General features: G+C 38.5%; 1 long non-coding RNA gene across 1 annotated transcript; it reads left to right on the top strand.

Moving 5' to 3' along the window:
* The first annotated feature begins 11,613 nt into the window (after positions 1–11,613).
* Positions 11,614–20,896, top strand: LOC107798090 (uncharacterized). The gene is made up of 2 exons (XR_001650824.2): positions 11,614–12,092; positions 20,581–20,896. It is a non-coding gene; the product is annotated as an uncharacterized LOC107798090 (long non-coding RNA).
* The last annotated feature ends 998 nt before the right edge of the window (positions 20,897–21,894 follow it).

The following is a 21,894-nucleotide window of genomic DNA, read 5'->3' as shown; positions in this document are numbered from 1 at the left end:
CTATACCCGCTTTATTTGTCATGTTTTAACTTATGCCCGCTTTGCAAAATAAATTACAAGCGTACCCGCTTTTTCGCATAACTTCAGCATACGGGGTTGAAGTAGCAAAGACAATCACGCAAAACTTCAGCATTCTAGTAGTCGGGCCTGAAGTTCAGCTCTAGAGCTGAAGTTTTTGTTTTATAACTGGCGAACTTTAGCTCTAAAGCTAAAGATTTTGTTTTGTAACTGGCGAACATCAGCTCTAGAGCTGAAGTTTTTGTTTGTAACTGGCGAACTTCAGATCTAGAGCTGAAGATTTTGTGTTTGTAACTGGCGAACTTCAGCTCTAGAGCTGAAGTATTTATTTTGTAACTGGGAAACTTCAGCTCTAGAGCCAAAGTTTTTGTTTTTGTAACTGGCGAACTTTGGCTCTAAAGCCGAAGTTTTTGTTTTTGTAATGATAATATAGTGTGGAGACAAAATCAAGAATGTGAAAAATAAATCATTTATCTACTTGCACCGGTATTTAGGGAATTGTAAGTTTCTGCAGCAGCCATGTTCTTCTCAAGGCAGATCAAAATGTTGTATTAACTATTTTATTGTTTTCTTATAATATTAAATTACAAATATATATATTTGCTTGAACTTGCTCATCAGGATTAGACACAGTAGAAGCAGAGCTAGAAGTACCCAACACTTTCGTCGATATAGAGCTGCCAAACTGTTACACTGCATTAATAATGGTATTGTTATCAATAGAAGGAAAGTCAAAATCTTGAAAAAAACTGAAGAAATTTGAAGGATAATCCTCCGGAGTGGGAAATGGGGACGGAATTTAAGAAGAAGAAGAAGAAGAAGAAGAAAAGGAAGGAGGAGAAATGGGGCTGAAATTATTTAAAAAGTGGGTACAAATTAAAAAATTAAAAAAATGGGTATAGGTTAAATGGGGGCGACCAAATAGGGCGCCCCGTGCAATTTTTATAGGAAAAAAGGAAAATGGAGCCTTTTAAGGTGGATTGTATATATTTTGTAAATAAAACTTGTTTATGTCGGGTAATTAATTAAACATGGACATTAAGGATAATAAAATTTCAAATAGTGTATAGTAGGGGTGTTCAAATCGAACCGGAAAATCGCACCAAACCGAAAAATCAAACCAAACCGATAAATAAACCCGACAAGGTTTGGTTTGACTTGGTTTGGTATTGAGTGAAAAAGTCCGAACCAAACCGACATATAAATATATTAGTTTTATTTATATTTTAAGACTTTATAGTGATTTTTCTTTAGAAAATGTAGAAATATTTGGGATCCTCTCATGTATTAACCTTGAAAGCATAAATTAACAAAAAATTATTGTTAGACGACTAAGAAAATAACTATCATGTGTTATTAAAAAAAAATTTCCCATTAGAATATTTTAATAGATCATATGTTTGTCAATTTTTTCCATATTTACAAAACATATATTCACTTATCAAAGCTTTATCTATAATTTTAACAAAGTAAGATTGAAATAATATTCAAGTAACAAACAAAACCCAAAAACCCGAAAAACTCGACAAAATCAGACCAATCCAAACCGATGTAGTTGGTTTGGTTTTGATAAAAACCAAATCAACCCGGTCCATGTACACCACTGGTGTATAGGAATGAAAAAATCCTTAGATAATACCATCACTAATGACTAGATTTTGAGATTTTTGCATTTTGCTTTGATGGCTTTTGACTTGGTAATTGGAATAGTGGGCTTTGACTTTCACTTGGGTTTCAAGTTGACTCTTGAAATAGGCCAGTCCTTTTGTGTTTAACTATTATTTCCAGAAAATTAGGCGGGGTGGACATTTTTGGGATCATCATTTAAATTTTTTAAGTCCATAAAATAAATTTAAAAATAGCTTTCTGCCGGAATTTTGACAAGTGCTCCTCGTTATTGTCGTATTTTGTTACTTACAAATTCTAGTGATCACCTTATAAATTCTTTTTAGTGATTGCCATATTTTATGTCTAATCCTGATAATTATGAAAAATTCTAGCAATTCTCATGTTTGGTGGCAAATTCGGGTGATTACTATATGAAAAGTTCTGGTAATTGCCAAGAGAACTTCCCAAAATGTTGAACAAATTCTATTTTCCCAAAAAATTTCTTACTGGGGTTAAATGGCGGCATCGAATAATCCTATTTATGCAAATCCTGGAGTACTATTTAGGATTTTTTTTTCATGATTAAATAGGTGCCCTATTTGTCGATATTTATTTACTAAAAGCAATTCCTTAAAAAAATAATGTAAGAGGCTAAGAGCTACGTACTTTGTATACTTTCGATGTATACAATTTAAATTTTGTTTACCTGGTATACAATAGTTATATATATAAATATGATACTAATTAATTGAATCACTTTGTTGTATACCAGTAAGAGATGCAAAATGTAAATTATATAACCCAAAAGTATACAACTCACCTATCTGTTAGGTATTTTATAAATATTTTTTCTAAATAGATATAGAATTTAATATCTTTTTAGATGTGCTTTTTTGCTTTTTTTTTTTTGGCCGCATGCGCAGACTGCGTAAATATCTCTATTATTTATAGGAAATGATTATTTTGCCAGTAAAACCATATATTTAGTGCCTATACGGTAACATTTAGTGCCTATAAGAATATAATTTGAATGGTAGTATCACGAATCTGAATTTAAATATTTATTATTATTTCATGTTTCGGTTAAATATGTGAAATATTCATAAAGGTGTAAAAACCATTGTTATCATGTTTATAGAATAATCGAAATGAACTATTAACCATTCAAATCAAGTGATTATTGTAATCACAATCAAAGAGAAGATATTCAAAGGTTTGACTCTTTCATTTTGAGTGTACAGAATCTATACATAAAAATACTAGAAGTAGTCATTATAATTAAGCTATCTCTTATAATTTTCAACGTTCATGTTTATCGAGAAACAAAATCGTGGTTGTATATTTGAATTGGATAAATTAATGATGCAGACATGAGACATTATTGGGAAGAAATGTCTTCACGTTTATCCACTATTGGGATAATTCCCCACTAAAGCGACTTGAATCTCACATTATTTTTCATTCGTGGAAGCAGTATTTAGCTATTAGTTCACAAACTAAAAGAATTTCTCTTATATTTTAACCTAATTTTATTTATTAAAATAAATCAAACTATAAAAGATTGTACCTTTTATACAAGAAATTTTAGATGATTGTTGAAAACCGGGTAAAGATGTCCAAATATGTGCCATTTTTGGTTGGGTTGTTAAACAAGTGATAAGGGCCATAATTCTTTCTTAAAAGAAGATAAATTTTCATAAAATACTACGGTTTAGAACCTAATTATTATACGTAACTATATGCCTAATTACTGTTCATATGCTATTGTTCAATAGTTGCCAACTTTTATACAATCATGGCGAAATACAGAAAAATAGAATGCTCTCATTGAGAATGTAACGATCCGACCGGGTCGTTTTGAGTTTTTGCACTTTGCTCGCCAGTTCTCGGGCATGACTTGCCCCGTGTGATGTATAATGACTTATGTAAATCGTTGGTTTTGGTTTTCAAGGTAATCAGAATGAATTGGGAAGAACAATTCTCAATTTGTAGCTTGAAAATTAAAAGGTTTGACCAAGTTTTGACTTGCTTGTATATGATCTCGGATTGGAATTTTTATGATTTGGTTAGCTCCGTTAGGTGATTTGGGACTTAGGACCGTGATCGGAATGCATTTTGGAGGTCCGTGGAAGGTTTAGGCTTGAATTGGCGAAATTGAGATTTTGGCGTTTTCCGGTTGATAGGTGAGATTTTTATATAGGGGTCGGAATGGAATTACGAATGTTTCAGTAGCTCCGTTGTACCATTTGTGACGTGTGTGCAAAATTTCAGATCATTCGGACGTGGTTCGGTTGGGTTTTTGATCAAAAGAGTGATTCGAAAGAATTTGGAAACTTAGGCTTGAATCCGATGTTTCTGGAAGTGTTTTGAAGATTTGTATAAGTTCGAATAAGGTTATGGGATATGGTTGTGCTTTTGGTTGAGGTCCCGGGGGCCTCAGGATGGTTTTGGATGGTTATCGGGAAGCCGGACTTGGAGTTTTGCAGCAGAAAATTTGCTGCCTCTGTCGTTTCCGCACTTGCGGATTTGGTGACCGCAGGTGCGATATCGCTGGTGCATAATGGAGACCGCAAAAGCGGTGATGGCCGCAGAAGCGGAGACTTTGACCGCATCTGCGAGGCCGCAGGTGCGATACCTGGCCTGCAAAAGAAAATTCAATAAGAAAGGGAAGGCGCGAAACTCAAAAGGCATGTGCCAAAACTCACCTCAGAATGAATCCGCTGAGCTTCCTCGAAGGACGAGCGCGCATCTGCCAGTCTAGCTCCCTCAGCCCCGGAAGAGTCGACCCTGGTCGGGCCACAGTCGATCGGTGTATTCGATCCCGGGTTTCGAGTATCCCTCGAAGCACCTTCGATGGGAGACTGAATTGGCTGCAGATAACCCTCTTGCCTCAAAGTACCTTCGACGGAAAAAGAAGATGGCAGCGGAGGAGAAACTGCCTTTCCAAAACCAGAAATCACGCCTCAGTCAATACATCCTCTCCGAGCCCCCGGTCTGGGTTCGCTTTGCTTTGAACACTGTCGCCCTACAAAGGCATTTCTTGCTTATTGTTATCATTCTTTAGCCCGGAAGCTGGCAAACCTTCTCCCTCTCCAACAGGGCTTGACCTCGCCTCAAAAGACTCCGCGATGCCTACAATAACAGGGTTAGTACGCAGAAAGAGAAAGTTCCCTTCCAAATGAAAAAAGGGAAGGGAACAAATTGGACAGCATGTACCATGATGTTTTGCTTCCCATCTGCCTCTAGAAAAAGCTCGCCACTTGCGCTCATCATAAGTCGAGTGGGTCGCCAACTCCCGAGCCCAACCCGACAAATCAGGGACCTCGCGCGGCATCCATGAAATTACTGCAGAAGAGGAAAAGAAGGTGCATTTACGGAACACACATTCGCCATAATTAAAAAACTACGAAGGCACGAGTGTACCACTTATGTGTATAATTCCATTCCTAAGGGAATGACATAAACTCCACGGGGATAATATCAACAGTCTGTACTCGGATGAATCGGCTCATCCACTGCCGATCTCCGTCTTCTTCATCATCAACAATGAAAGTCATAGTCAACTGGCATTGTAAGGTTAGTAGACCTCGATGGTGAAAACGCCGGTACAACCTGATAAGATGACTGAGCGTGAATTCAAGCCCTGCCTTCTCCGCAAAAAACCTCATCATCAACATTATCCACCAAAACGACGGGTGAATCTGTGCCAAGGTAACCTGATACTTCCGACAGAATTCAAGCACAACCCTATCAAGGGGGCCCGACATGAAAGGATACGTGAACACATTCAAAAACCCCTCAACACGGCCCGTGATGCTCTCTTCCGGGGAAGGTATCTACAGTACTACCTTTTCCCCCCATCCACAGTCTTTCCTCACCAACTCAAGGTGTCCCTCAAAAAAGTAAACTTTAAGGTATGCTCCCGTTGATCCTGGGCATCGGGAGACCTTTCTGACAAGAAGTCCCCTTTCAAAGCAAAATGCCTCGAGTCAGGCCTCCCTGGCATCAGTGGCGCTCCACCAACAAGGCAAAAGCCGGAGGCGAAACTCTCTCCTCCTTACCGAACGGATCCTAATGTAGCAGTCATGGTAAAACTAGAGAATTAGAGTAGGAATTCGGGCAAGAGCATTAATACTGAAATGATGAAGGACCTAACGCAGGAAAAGATGATAACTACTCAGAATGGCGGAATCTTCAAAAGGACGAAAATGACCTTATATATGGAAAAAGCGGCGACGATTCACCTGCCTCAAAGGCCGACTAAAAATGCTGGCCAAAATCACTTTGGGAAGATGTGCCGATAAGATCGCCTCGGTCATTTCGTAGCTGTGTCATACACTTGACGACGCCATATGATATTTTGGGGTCGGAGACCCCCACATCGACCAACCTCGAGATGTTACCCGATCTCGAGGATCTCCACAAAAAAGAAGACAGACTCCAAGAAGCCATTAATATCATTGCAAGTCCTGAGACGGTACCCAATCTCGAGGACCTCCACCAAAAGAAGACAAGCTCCAAAAAGCCATTACCGTCATTGTAAGTCCCAAGACAGTACCCTATCTCAAGAAACTCCACCAAAAAAAGACAGGATCTAGAAAGCCATTGCCATCATTGTAAGTCCCGAGATGGTACCCGGTCTCGAGGACCTCCACCAAAAAGAAGACAGGCTCCAAGAATCCATTAATATCATTGTAAGTCCCGAGATGGTACCCGGTCTCGAGGACCTCTACCAAAAAGAAGACAAGCTCCAAGAAGCCATTAACATCATTGCAAGTCCCGAGATGGTACCCGATCTCGAGGACCTCCACAAAAAGAAGATAGGCTCCAGAAAGCCATTGCCATCATTGTGAGTCTCGAGATGGTACCCAATCTCGGTGACCTCTGTGAAGAAGAAATTAAGCTCCAAAAGGATCCGCTCATATATAAGCTTAACCTCGGGGTGACCCCTACTTCAAGAATTTTGGATATTACGAGTACGGATCGTCTACCCGATTCTCCGGACCTCGAACTACCTATGCTCGAGCCAACTCCCGCTCAAAATCTACCGATAAAGCCATAGTGCTATCTTCGTCTTCAATTCAAGCTATCTCTATTCTCAGACACCCAAGCAAACTACCTCTTGAGGGGTATCGCGGGGTTTAAAGAGCTAAGTTTCGTTCCAAAAGTTCGAAGCCTTTCTCTTATTCAACTTGAAGTCAGGGGTCTTGACGATCCAAGTTTGCTGATCCTACCCGGGCTCGGTCTAAGGGACGGCTAAAGATTCCATAGGGAATCGGGTTAATCAAGAGCCAGAGAAATACTTGCACCCGGGCTCGACATCTGCACCGATCGGTAGAGTTACGCATTTAGATTTTTTACAAACAAAGATACAAGGAAATATTACATAAATCGAAAATAGATTAAAAAGACGTCTTTATATTTATAAGCACATGATTACAAAAGTTCACGGAGGGTCCTTACATCTGATTACAAAAGCCCACGAAGGGTCCTTACATATGATTATAAAAGCCCACAAGGGGTCCTTACATAGAAACAAAGAAGTGAAGAAGTATACATATAGTAAAAGCCAAGAGCCTAATATATTCTCGGGGGTGCATCTTCGACGGTAGTATCTTCGAGCACCATCTCCTCGAGGTTCTCATCTCGGTCTTCCAAAATGGTATCTCCAAGGGAGAAGATGAAGAAGAGGAAAGTGGGAAGATGTAGAAGAGGAAAGTGAAGAAGCGGAAAAAGATGAAGAAAAAGCCATATCCCACCAAAGAGCAAAAGATTTTACTAGGCCAAGAAGATCACGACCTGATTGAAGACTTGGCGAGTGTTAGCCTTACCTGCATGGCTACTTTGAGTCCACTTCATGGGACATTCTGCCATGCAAGTTACCGGCCAGAAGTGCCACTTCACCCCACGGAAAGCAAAAGGGATGAAATGCCAAACCAGGCCGGAGTAAGGAGGTGAGCAGCGGTGTATAGTCCAAATGCCCTCCTGAGCAGCGGTGTAGAATCCAAATATCATCCTGAGGCAGCAGAAATCGACCCCCCTATCTCATCGCCTCGAGCCAATGACGACAGCAGCAGCAACAACAACAACAACAACAACAATGACAAGATACTGTAATCTCGCTCGGCAAGGGAAAGCCAAAGAAAAAGGCCATAGCATGGCTGATGAGAACGCCGCCATGTAACCTTAAGGTCGTGGACCTCAAATATAGTGGATAACGATGGATGAGGACGGAGAGAAGAAAGGGGTGGAAGGATATTGGAAGACACTTAAATGAAAAGTCGGTTCTAGGAGGCTCCCATTTATAGGGGGTGACGGTGTAACCGACAACGCCATCAATGTCTTTGAAAGACGTATCAGCAGATGCAATCAATGCATTTTTGGAAGCTGAATCGGGGCAATATTATCGCTTTGAAGAATGAGAATCAACAGTGCATTGAATGACGCTGAAAAGGCGAGTCAATGGGATGCCTCAGTTATCGTAAAGGTTTACATCACAAACATGACATCATCATGGGAAGCTCAAAGAGTTGGATATCAAAATTGTTTCTCATCATTCCACTCTAAGAAACGCGGGGACTATCTGTATACGGCAAAATCGGAGGGTCCAATTTTCCATTGTTACGACGCCTCATAGGCATGTCTCGAAGGCTCGAGGCCATGGTCGAGTTTCATCCCTCGAGGGCCATCGACGCTCGACCTCAGAGCATTACAGACCGACGGTTACAGAGAGAAAGTGGGGAGTTCCCAAGGCGCATAAATAGGGCTGACAAAGTCTAGTGGACTAGTCCAAAAACGAATCAAGGTATTAACTAGTTGTACCATCTCCATATCTTTGTAATTAATATTTTTTGTACTATGTTAGGATTCCCCTCATATATAAAGGGGATCCTTGTCATTTTGTAAACATCTGTTGCTCATACTAAGAAATACACGAACATTTTCTCTCTTCTCTAACATATTCTCTTGATCTCATTACATCATTTATTGCTTACATTCATTGTGTTCCATTTATTGTTCTTCATTTATTGCTTATTATTGGCCATAAAGAGCCGTCATTGATTTATCATAACTGTTAGTCATCCATCGATTGCCCTTGATAGATTCCAGCCGAGCATCAGACTCAACCCCGAGGCCCCTGAATAGGCAAGCTCGAGGCCCCGATTATTAACCATTCAGTTTTGTTATCACCTTGCTCTCAAGCTCTTATCTTGTTTCTAATTCTTTCACATAGCATCAACTGCCTAAAAACTAGCATAAAACTAGATCACGTATTTTTAGAACCTCATAATCAAATTTAATTATTATTACTATTTTCACGGTAAACACACTCTTCTAAAAATGTTGAAGGTCTTTCCAAGAGTGCTAATGATGCTTCCAGTGAAAAGTTGGTGAAAAATTCTGGTGACAAAATAGTGAAAGAAAGTGGTGACAAGTCTGATGATGAAGAAGTGGAAAAATATGGTGAACATATGCAGAAAAGGTCAGTGGAGAAGGGAAAGTCTGTTCACAAGTCAGTAAAAAGAAAAATGGATGATGATGAGGAACCTAGTTCCATCAAGAAAGCAAAAGTTAGTGAGACTCCGAGTTCTGAGAAAAGGAAGTTGAGAAATCAGAAAATACTGTGGGACCGCACATTTGCCTTTAACATTCTAGAACTTGCTAGGATGAGATAATTAGTGGACATGTGTGATTCTCAACAATGGACCAATCTGTTTACAAACGAGACTCCCAAGGCGTATTAAGATGAGGTATGGAGTTTCTATACTAGCCTCTTCATGGTAGATGGTGATTAAATATGTGTGTTGAGGGTGGACATAGTTATGGACTCTACCTTATTGGGGTCAATTCTGGGTGTTCCTGCCGATGGACTGTCGTCTGCTCAGGGTTCCTGTACATCAAACTTTAGAAATGCCATTGTCAAGGACAAGGCAATACAACATGGGGAACATGTGCATAAGAAGGCACTCCTTCCAGTATATCAGTTGCTCTTTGAGATGGTTAACAAGGTGTTGCTTCCTCGCGCTGAAAGAAGATCTGTTACATCCAAAGCTGACTTATTCCTTATGTAAGCCTTGGATAATTTTACTACCATCAATTTGCCTGCCATAATGATTGAGCATATGCAGAAGGTAGAAAACCTTAAGGATGGGAATCTTGGACTACCCTATGGTTTTCTTCTCACAAAGGTCTTTGAGTTCTTCAAGGTACCTCCGGGACAAGCCAAAGTAGTCACTAAAAAGCAATCCTTTTCAAAAATTACTCTTGAGGAGTGTGAGTGCATTGACAAGGTCGGACGAGTTGGAAGCACTTCTACTATATCTCAACTGATAAATGCTCAGAACAGTGCCACAAAGGAGATCAGGAAGTTGAAGGCCAGGAACGTAATTCTTGAGAGTTACATCAGTTAGTAACAAGAGGCACCTAGTTCTAGTAGTTCTCATAGCTCAGAAGTTGCACGCCTAACAAAGGATAATGTTGAACTTAGGAAACAAGTGGAGGACCTGAAGGAAAGACTGCTCAATGAGCAAATATCTGTGAATGCTCGCATGGAACTTGTTCTCCAAACCCTTGCTGCCTCTTACAAGCCCCCTTTCCTCCACTATCCCCTAAAGAATGTCCCCTGAGTGTCCAGTTTCAAGTGTCTATCTTCTTAAGTTATTTTTGGTGATGTTTTGTTGTTTCTGGATATTGTTTTTTTTGTTTGTTTTAGACTATGGATGAAAATAATGATTCTGTTCCCTCCTGTAAAAGTCCAAATCTGGTTAATGAAAGTGATTTCCTCTTTGCTATCTATGCTACTGTTTTTTTTAATGTTTTCTATCATGTTGTAAGCGCATAAGTGACATGAGTTAGCAATGCTAGACTTCTTTATGCTACTAACTTGTTCTATGCTTTTTATGATGCCAAAAGGGAGATGATTTAATTGAATAATAATCTGAAGGGGGAGAAATACAGATTCAGGGGGAACTCATTTTCAGGTACTGATTAAGGGGAATGCAGAGTTTCAGGGGGATAATTACAGTCTTTCTGGTTCACAGTCTGATTCTTTGTGGCTCTTTCTGGGTTTTTAAATTATGAGTTTGTCTTCATCAAAAATGGGGAAATTAATAGGTTACAAGTACTTTGGTCATAAGTACTTCGCTTTATGTTTTGATGATCCAACAAACTTACTATCCAAGAACCAGATAAGGAACCTGTTACACATTTACAAGACCTTAAGATCACAAAGTTCCAGTTTGGGATTCAGCGGGGGATATGATTCAACTCTTTAAAGTGGAAGGAACAGATGAGGGAACAGGTCCCTACCAGTTCCCGAGGAGACTGTACGAAGTCAACTCTCCAGTTGGAAAGTTGTTGCCTGCACACGCTACAGTGCAGGAACAATGTTGCAGTCAACTTTTCAGGGAAGACTTTTTACCTACCCTTATTACATCATTATAAGTGATGTCACACATGTATATATACAATCAAGGGAGGTAAAATACATTCACTTGAACACTTAATGATTTCAGTCAAGCTCACTCACGTGAACATTCAACAAGAAAGTGTCAAGTGCTTCAAAAACAAAGAACAAAATAACAAAACAAATAATTTTAATGGGTTTGAGGAGTTTTTCTTTATTTAGTTGCATTTTATGCATTTTTAATATCTCAAAATCATAGAAAAAACCATAAAAAATTGTCACATTTTTATTTCATGCTATCTTAGGTTTAATTTGCATTTAGGGATTTAATAAAAAATGAGTTAATTGCATAATCAAACAAAAATCACAAAAAAAAAAATACAAGTCATTTTTACATTTTTAGCTTTTTGGTTTTAAATTAGTAGTTTTTTAGCTTCATTAGCTCAACTTGGGCCAGTCTAATCCCATCCTCGTTTTAGCCTTCTCGCCTGGCCCAAAAACCCATATCTGCCTCAGCTAGTTCCTGACTGGCCCAACACTCATTTTTTATATTAAAACTAGACCCTCCCAATTTCCTAAACTAGAACAAAAGACCTAAGAAAACCTCCCTCTTTTAAAAGAAAAATGATAAACGGCGCACCCCTCCCATCTTGAAAGAGATCAGATTCTCCCATTTTTGGAAACCCCAACACCGTCTCCCTCCCCGCTAATTCCATTTCTCTAAATTACATCCCAGATCCTCACTCTCAAAAGATACACGCATTCAAAACACTGGCTAACATACGAAATTGAGGCTGCAATTAAAAAATCATTTCTGAGATTTTAGAACAAAGGTTTCAAAAAAACAGAGACAAATGAGAATCAAAAGCAATGTTCTGAAATTACTCTCTTATTGTTGTGTTATATTCCACATTTTTGGGTTTTAAAGAGAAGTCCAATTCAAATCGCCGTTCGATTTTCGCTGCTTTTGCTATCGCTGCGTCGCCGATGTTTCTGTTGTTGGAGTTTCCCCTCAATTTCAGAACTCTGTTCGGTCAAATTCAATTGTTCTTGCTATTAGGTAGGTGGATTCACACCTATTATACTTTGCCTTAAATTAAATAATGAAATGAGTGGTATGATATATAAATTTGTCTAAGTTTGTTAAAGAGAATGAATGTCTATTCTTATTTCATAATCAGATGCATCTGAATTTTATGACCGACGAATAGAGTTGAAGGTTTGTGATTGTGAAAGTGTTTGGATAAAACATAAATTTTGATATTTTGATTTGAATGGATTGTTTGGTATTTTGTTTTGACTGGTTTTTCTGGGTTTTGTGTGAAACTATATTTGAATTATTATGCTCTTTTTCATGTTCAACATTCTTGTGCCCTATGTTGTGATACACAACCCAAGATATAATTTGCCTTAATTGATTCCCGTTTATTAATTTTGTTAGGCTTGTTTTGACCGTAAATCTCGTGTTAAACTTTGTGCATATCATTTGGAATTCATAAATCAAGCTCCCAGTTGATTTCAAGTGTCTGTTATTATAAAAGTCTTCATTTGGCATGTGAATCTTTGTTAAGCTAATCTTAAAGTTTGGATAATTCTTGATTCTATTTTTGACGTATTCTTTCATCATCATTTGTGTCATTTTGTAACATCCTATTTGTTTAAGTTCATGCCAACTATTGGAGACATTAAGTTAAAACTCGATGTTTGTTGAACAAGAATATTTTTTTTTTGAATTTTCTCAATCTTCACATATTCATCCACATTAACTATCCATAATTTGTGTCCTTGCAATAACCTCAAGTTAGTTCTTTTAGGAGAATTATGAACATCCGCAGTTTGCTTTAGGCACGTTAATAATAATTATCGTGATTATGGGTACGGTTCCCGTAGTATGATCACGATACGTAAATCCCAATTTATATATGCATTTCATGTGACCCGACCATAACCTCAAACAATAATTAAAATAAACATGTTGTAAATCGCCGGTGCATTTCATGTGACGCAATTCGCAATGTATTCAAAAATAATAAGTGCGCGACATCGCGACTTATTTAAATAAACTCCATAAATAATTAAAAGCGGTATAAAGTTAAAAATGCACAATAGGTTTAAAATATATAATTAATCAGATAATTAGGCCAATTATTAATAGTTGAGCAACCGTGCTAAAACCATGAAATTCGGAAATGCCTAACACCTTTTTCTGGGTTAACAAAATTTCTTATCCGGTCTTCTGTGTTCGTGAACCAAAAATAGATTCAATTTTCCTCGATTTGAGATTTAAAATAAACCGGTGACTTGGGACACCATAATTTATTCCAAGTGGCGACTCTGAAATTAGATAAATAATCTCATTTCGATTAATGTCACTTTAATTAGAAAAACTCTCTTATATCCCTCCTCATCATGTAAAAAGGAGGTGTGACAGCTCTGGCGACTCTACTAGGGATAAGAACCCAGAACTTCTGGTTCAGGGTTCAAAATTCGAGCTTAGAATAACTATGATAGTTGGCTTTTTATTTATTATCTTATTTTACGAGTATTGAGCTTGATGTGCTAAATGTTGCTTTTAATCGCTTTGATATTGAGTGAACAATATATAAACTGCTACGAAACCCTTTTCTCTCTGAGTCTTCTAAATGATCTAGGAAGCGTGCGCTTCGTGTAGCTTTTTTCTGTTAGAGTCATATCCCAATTTTAGAACGAAGTTCGGACAAGTTGCAAAGCCAGTAAAGCTTCGGTAATCCCGGTACGCTGCCCCCCCTCGGCTCGAGATGTCCGCTCGAGTAAGCCAGGTCTAGAATAATACACCCAAGTTTTTTAAACCTAGAATACCATAGCCTCATGCCGGATTCCTAGTAGAATGCTTGTTTGCATCATGTGCATTTGACTTTGGGGACTCAACACAGGGGTTGGGTCCGTCTAGGATAGGTGTACCCAAACTAAAAGACTATCCTGATGCATCTTACGTGCTACTTGCGCATCTATTTGTTTCGCCTTGCATGTTGACTGGCTTCTAGAATAGCGAATAAAAAAATAAAAAAAAGCGTGAGAGGTAAGTATTTGAAAAAAATTCGAAACTCAACCAATTTTTTTTTTAAAAAAAGAGAAAGAAAATAACCCAATATTTTCAAAAATTATGTTTCCTCAGTTCTGTCAAAACCGACCGAACTATGCGGGTCTAATTCTTACCGGACGTGAGATAAGTAGGCCAACAATATCGGTTTCGGCACCAATTTTTTAACAAAAAATCCAAAAAATTTCCTTTAATTCCTCTTTAGAAGTCTTTCAAAAAAAATATTTTCCTTCTTTCTGAAGTCTTTCATACGGAAAAAAAGAAATAAAAAGAAAAATAAATAAAAAATCAAATTCTGAAATACTTGTTTCCTTTATTTTGAAGTATTTTTTTAAAAATTCCAAAAAAAATAAAATAAAAATCAGAAAAAAATATATTCTTTTCTTTCTTTAAAAGTATTTCTTTCGTAAATGTCATAAATAAATTGAAAAATTGGAAGTCCAAAAATATTTTCATTTTTCTTTAGAAGTATTTTTGTAAATTTTAAAACAAAAAACTCAGAAATCCAAAATATTTTTTTTAAAAGTCTCTCTTTCAAAAATTAAGAGGCAACATCCAAAATTCAAAAATATTTTCTTTCTTCTAGAAGTCTTTCATTCGAAAAAAGAAAACAAATCAAACAAAATCCAAAAAAATATTTTCTACCTTTTTTAGAAGTCTTTTTCCCAAAAAAAAAATCCAAAAAAGTATTTTCTTTCTTCTTTATAAGTCTTCCTTTTCAAAAATTCTCAAAAATAAAAAACAAACAAATCAAAATCCAAAAAAAAAAAATTCTTACTTCTTTAGAAGTCTTTCTTTCAAAAATTTCAAAAAAAAAAAAAATTCAAAATCAAAAATCCAAAAATATTTTCTTTCCTTTTAATAGCCTTTCTTTCTAATATTCAATAAAAAACTAAATGCACAAAAAAAAAAAGGTTATGTTCCTTTTTTAAACGCTTTCATTGCTTGAGTTTTATAAAAAAAATAGAATAAAAAGTTAGTTTATTTACTCTATTCTCAGTCTTCCCGAACTACGCAAGATTTGATTCATGCGGTATCATGATACGTAGGCAATCCCCATCGGATTCAATCTTAACCATAAAATTAATTGAGTGAAAAATAAACTGGAAAAAAAAGAGAAGGAAAAATTGAGTGAAAAAAAAGAAAAACGAAAAAAAGAGAGTGGCAAAAAATAAAAGATTGACAAAAAAAGAAATGAAAAGAGAGTGCCAAAAGATAAAAGAGCGACAGAAACGAAATGAAAAAATTCAAGAGTGATTAAAGAGAGGTGGAAATAAAAGAAAAGAGGTACATATTGAAAGGGTTAGTTAAGGCTGGGATGAAACATGCAACCGTTCAAACACATAGTAGAAGCATTTAACTCTTAGGTGCATTGCATCCCAACATGTGATTTCCTATGTGTTAAATGTCTCAAAACTAACAAGGTTGTGGTGTGAGCAAATTAGCCAGGTTCTGTTCAGATGGTTGGTTTTGTTGGTATGCGGTGATGAACGTGCCACCTTGCATGCGGCCACAACATTACACACAAAATCGAGCTCCACCTCCTAGAATGCCCATCCTTACCAAGCTCCATATAATCTCCAATTAAATGTTCCCATTACAATCCTCGCCTAAGAGAACCTTTCAAAAGGAATCAGTTCATCCCTATTGGTGAATCATACTCGGGCTTGTTCCAAAAGCTAGTCAGGCGAGGTCTACTACAGCCAGTGGACCCAAACCGGCCAAACCCCAAGTCCCCATCGCACCGAGCTTATGCTAGATGTGAATACCACTCTGGAGCAGTGGGACACAATATAGAAGACTGTTGGACCCTCAAAAGGGCAGTTGAAGATTTGATTGAAGCTGAAAAAATCGTTCTTCGGGACGAAGAGGCTCCTGATGTGATGAACAATCTGTTGCCTGCTTACAATGAGAAATTCGATACGGCACTGAAGGCCATTGCCGAGACAGAAGAAAAGACAAAAACGGTCACCAAGCCTAAAAGTTCCTTATTAGATGGGAATCTCGGTAGCCAGTCTTGCTATCCTTTCTGCGTCTGGATTATCTCAGGGTGTGATCTGGATGTTTTACTTTATTATTTTACTTTCCAATGTTAACCCTTCTATCTTTTAAAAATCATCAAAAAAATAATAAAAAAAATCAAATGGAATTAATATTTCACTATCCAGGAATGTCTCTTTTCTTAATCTTGTCACTTTTCTTATTCTCTTTTCAGTTTTATTAAATGCATATTTCAATAACATGACATGCTTGCGGACTTCATGCCTAGATCCTGAAACGCTGTCAGACCTCGAAATTGTCATGGCCCAAACCGATGGGCCGCGATGGGTGCATGAGTCCTACCTGTCAAACACCCCTAAGCATGCGTCTAGGATATGAACCTGTATAACATCTATTGAGTTATGAAAATAATGTACATGAAAGAAATTACCCAACAAGGCATATGCACGTATACATGCAGAATACAGTGGGCGAGCCGGCAAGGCTGCAATAGACAACTATACATCCAATAACTGAAAGCCGACAAGGCCATATACAACCCAACTAGACATATTGTCTATAGACCTCTAATGGAAATATAGCTGTACAAAGACGGGACTGACCCACATTATACCCATACACACACATACATATATATATATATATATATATATATATACACACACACAAACGTATCATACCAAAAACAAAGCAGCTCCGGATCAAGTGGAGTACCCCAACTCTCGCTGATAAGGGATCCTAAGGAGAGGGACCGTCAGGTTGCCTAACTGCACCTGCGAGCATGAAATGCAGGCCCCGTGAAATAGGGCATCAGCACAAAAAATGTACTGAGTATGTAAGGCATGAAAATTAGTACGTAAAAGACATAGATAAAACATGAAATACAGAAACACATCTTTAAATCTAAATAACTTTGTAAATTTTGAAACGTTTATAATGTCATGCACGTGCGTATAAATGTCGTACCATGCATAGGTATGAGTGTACATAATATCATCAAGCCACTAAGGGCATCCCATCATATCGTCTCGGCCACTTTGGGCAACATCATCAACATATACCAGCTGATCAGGTGGTGGTGCGTATATAATGCCATAGCCTTTTTCCATCTCCCATATACATATATTTACATATATAAGCATATATAACACCATCCGGTCACAGGTCAATGCATGAAAAATACGTAATAATCTCAATATTACTTCCGGATAAACTTTTCCAACTGCGTATTATTCTGAGACCCATGAACAGAAGATAATAATAATTTTCATGGGGAATCAAGAATATAGATACCCCTACTATATTTATGAACAGAGTAACTTATGGAAACTGTGTTTGCTCGTTACTTCAGTATAATTTGGACCATGCCAAAAGAAAGAAGGGAAGACCTTAACATACCTGGAGTAGAAAAAATTCCGTATAATATCCCGTTGGAAACCTTCATGGATTGAACTTAGAACCTATAAATCGGATTAAGCTTATGCGCTTTGTAATTGAGGAATGAAATCTGCTTTGATTTGTTGAAGTTTTGGACGAAATTGCTTCTAAGCTTTTGGTTTTGAAAATGGAACGTTTATGCTTCAACTTCCTTGGCTTTTAATACCAAAGGCAGATCATAGTTTTTGAAGCCTTTACAAGGCATTTTTACTAAAGGTTATGGATAAGATTTAATTTTTTTATCAAGACTTAAATTATGACTCGATTACTACACATTAGCCATCTGGCCAAGTGAATACTTAGTTAATTCAACTTTGTGGCTTTTTGCCACGTGGGGTGGGGGTGGGATATTAATTATTTTTTTATCCACTTATTAGTTTACTGAGTAATGTCCTGTTACCAGGTAATTAATCAATCACCCGCATAATTTAAAAATTACCACAAATTACTTAAAATTCTATTTATTTTTAAAATACTTCATATATACTTTATATATTGTACTACCATGGTCATATGGTACCTTGCATGGTACTACTTCATAATTATCGAGTATTATCGCTCGACCCATATTTTATTCCAAATTATCCACTTTCAGCGAAACTCGTTTTCTTTAATCCGTGTACTTCTTTATCCTTTATAACACTTATTTATCTATAACGACCCGACCGGTTGTTTCATGAGTTACAGCTCCGTTTTCCCAATTTCTGCTTCTTTATGCTTTTTTTATCCGTGTTATGTGGTATCGGGTTAGTCGGTTCGAATCCGGAATGGTTTTGGTAAGGTTTGAGACACTTAGTCTCATTTGAGTAAGCTTAAGTTGGAAAAGGCAACCAGATGTTGACTTATGTGAATTAGGGCTCGGGTGTGAATTTCGATAGTTCGGATAGTTTCAGGAGATGATTTAGGACTTATGAGTGTGATCGGAATATGTTTTGGAAATTGGCGAAATTGAAATTTTTGCGTTTTCCGGTTGATAGGTGAGATTTTGATATAGGGGTCGGAATGGGATTCCGGGAGTTGCAGTAGGTCCGTTGTGTAATTTGGGGTATGTGTGCAAAATTTTAGGTCATTCAGACGTGGTTTGATAGACTTTTTGATCAAAAGCAGAATTTGGAAGATTTTGGGAACCTTAGGCTTGAATCCGATGAGTTTTGAGGTGTTTTAAAGATTGATATAAGTTTGAATGGTGGTATATGTCTTGTTTGTGCTTTTGGTTGAGGTCCCGGGGGCCTCGAGGTGATTTCGAGTGGTTGACAGAAAGATAGGAATTTAGAAATGGCAGCTGAAGTTTTTGGACTGCTATCATAACCGCATCTGCGGTTGGGAGGCCGCAGGTGCGACCCCTACAGATGCGGAAAATAAGTCGCAGAAGTGGAAGGGGCCAAGGAGAGCTGGAGCCGCAGAAGCGGCTAGGTGAGAGCACCTGCGATACCGCAGGTGTGGGTATCTTATCGCAGATGCAAAGGTTGGGTGTTTAAGTGATTTGCACAGAAGCGCACCTGGGACCGCAGGTGCAAGGTTGTGACCACAAAAGTGGTTTAGCAGGGGCAGAACATATAAATTATGGACTTCGTGATTTTTAGCCTTTCTTCACCATTTTAAGTCAGTTTTGGAGCTTTTTGGCGGATTTTGAAGTGGGAATTCAAAGGAGCTTCGTTGAGGTAAGATTGTTGAACCAAAAGCCCGTTTCCATGGTGTTATTTCATGGATTAAGCTTGTAATTTATGGAAATTAAGGGTTAAAATTTGGAAAACTAGGGCTTGAGATTGGAGATCTTTGAGCAATGGTTTGAGGGGTCATTTGCAATCGAATTTTAGTACTTTTGATATGATGAACTCGTGGGGAGATAAGGAGTCTAATGATGTAAAATTTATTGAAATTCGAGACGTGGGCCCGAGGGTCGGGTTTGGTTAATTTCGGGATTTGCGTGGTATTTTGATTACTTTTGAGCGGGCTTTGTTTCCTTTGCATATTTTGATGGTTATGTACTTATTTTGGCTAAATTTGGAGCATCCGGAGGCCGATTCGAGGGTCAAAGGCATCGCGAGCTAGAGGTTGGACCGGATTCAGGTGAGTAATGATTGTAAATGTTGTTCTGAGGGTATGAAACCCTGAATTACACATCGTTGTGCTATGTTGAGGTGACGCACACGCTAGATGATGAGCGTGGGGTCGTGCACTGTTGGATATTGTGACTTAGTCCGTCCTGAATAACTGTTTTACCGCGTATTTAATCGAAAACTGTTTGCTATCATCATGTTTTGGGCTGAATGCCATATTTGGGTCTCGTGCCAACTGTTTTAGACCCTTAGGGAATTTCTACTGCTATTTCCTCAATCTTTTGATTTTATATTTGTACTCATTAATGCTATATTCTACTATTTTCATAACTTAGTCATGTTTACTCTATTTTAAAACTTTAAATGATATTTTGGGCTGAGCGTCACATTTTACTGTGCTCGAGTGGCTTTTAGAGATTTCTGACTGAGTAGTGTCGAGGGCTTGTATTAGGAGGATTATTGCGGGATCGGGTTGTACGCCACAACAGTGTTGTACTTATTATGATTATGAGGTCGAGTGCCTGAGTTGTACGCTACAAGGTGGCTTAATGTGAGGCTGAGAGCCTATTTGATTATGCCACGAGATGGTCTGACATTGCACTTGGGCCATAAGCGGCCCCTCCCGGAGTCTGTACAACCCCATTGAGCGCAGGTACCCAGTGTGATATTTGATATAGCCCAAGGGACTGATGTTGTTCCATGTTATTGCCGAGGGGCTAATTCTGTTGATATTGTGCCCGAGGGGCTGATTTTATATGTTTATCTATTCTCGCTGCTTTATCATTTACTTGTTTAATTGTTAAAAGAGGCTTTAAAGGGATTTTTAGTGATTTATTGCATTGTATTGATTTCATACTCCCTCTTGTAGCATAATGCTGTGCTTTACGTGCTTTCTTATCGCTCAACCTTCATTTATTCTTATTACTCACTTAGTTGGTGTACTCACATTACTCCCTACACCATGTGTGCAGATTTTGGAGCTTCGGGTCCTTCTAGCGAGGGTTGATAACTTCCAGCAGATTGTTGGGAGTCCACTAGGTAGCTGCTCGGGTTTCGCAGCCCAGTGTTTCTACTTCCTATCTTCATTTTCATTTGTACCGGATTTCTTTGTAAGTAGTTTATGTAGACTCTTCCTACTTTTAGACAGTTGTTTAGATGTTCATGACTGGTGACACCCTGATGTCGGGCTGTATTGGTTTTTTCGCATATTATACTATTTCACTTTTATTTTGGGATTATTAGCAAGTTAATGACTTAAATTGTGGTATTATAATTGTTTAAAATGAATTGGGAGTTGTGTCAGCTGGCCTTGTTTCACAATATGTGCCATCACGACTGGGTCCGGATTTAGGATCGTGACAAGTTGGTATCAGAGCCTAGGTTACATAGGTCTCACAAGTCATGAGCGGGTTTAGTAGAGTCTCACGGATCGGTACGGAGACGTTTGTATTTATCCTCGAGAGGCTGTAGAACCATTAGTAAACTTCATATTCTTGAAATTCTTGTTGTGTGAATCTGTTAATCTGAACACTAAACTTATGTTATTCTATTCTCTCATAGATGGTGAGGACACGAGCGACCAGTCAGGATGGATGACCACCAGTACTACTAGTTGTGGCCACTAGAGGCCAAGGACGCGGTCGATGCCGTGGTAGGGATAGGGGTGTAGCCCGCATAGCAGATAGGGCAGCACCTGCAGATCTACTAGCTGCCCCATTTCAGGATCAGGTCCTAGTTGTGGACGCTCCAACAGTACCAGTTTAGGCACCAGCTATGCCCATTGTGATTCCGGGTCTTCAGGAGGCCTTGGCTCAGATTTTATCAGTATGCACTGGCCTAGCTCAGGCGGTCTCAGTTACTACAGCCGCAGCTACTTCTCAGGCCGGGGGAGGCACTCAAACTCCCGCCGCTCGCATACCTGAGCAGGTCGTGCAGGGACTTCAGACACCGGGGGCATATCCAGCCCAGTTGGTAGCAACTATTCAGGACTATGTAGCTCCTGCTATGCTAGAGGACGAGCAGCGCAAGTTGGAGAGGTTTGGTAGACTTCAGCCTCCGACTTTCATAACTTTTCAGTTTTCTGGAGATGCCTTCACTTGGTGGGAGGCTTATGAGAGGCATAGGCCTGTTGACACAGCACCCATTACCTGACAGTAGTTTTCGATTCTCTTTTTGGAGAAGTATGTGCTACAGTCTCGCAAAAGGGAGTTGTGTAGGTAGTTCGAGTGGTTGCGTCAGGGAGAGATGACTGTGACCCAGTATGAGATGAGGTTCTCGGAGTTAGC

The sequence above is a fragment of the Nicotiana tabacum genome, chromosome 20, assembly GCF_000715075.1.
Source record: "Nicotiana tabacum cultivar K326 chromosome 20, ASM71507v2, whole genome shotgun sequence".
In the NCBI taxonomy this organism is placed as follows: Eukaryota; Viridiplantae; Streptophyta; class Magnoliopsida; order Solanales; family Solanaceae; genus Nicotiana; species Nicotiana tabacum.
The sequence above is the reverse complement of the archived record's forward strand: the minus strand, read 5'-3'. Positions and strand labels throughout refer to the sequence as shown.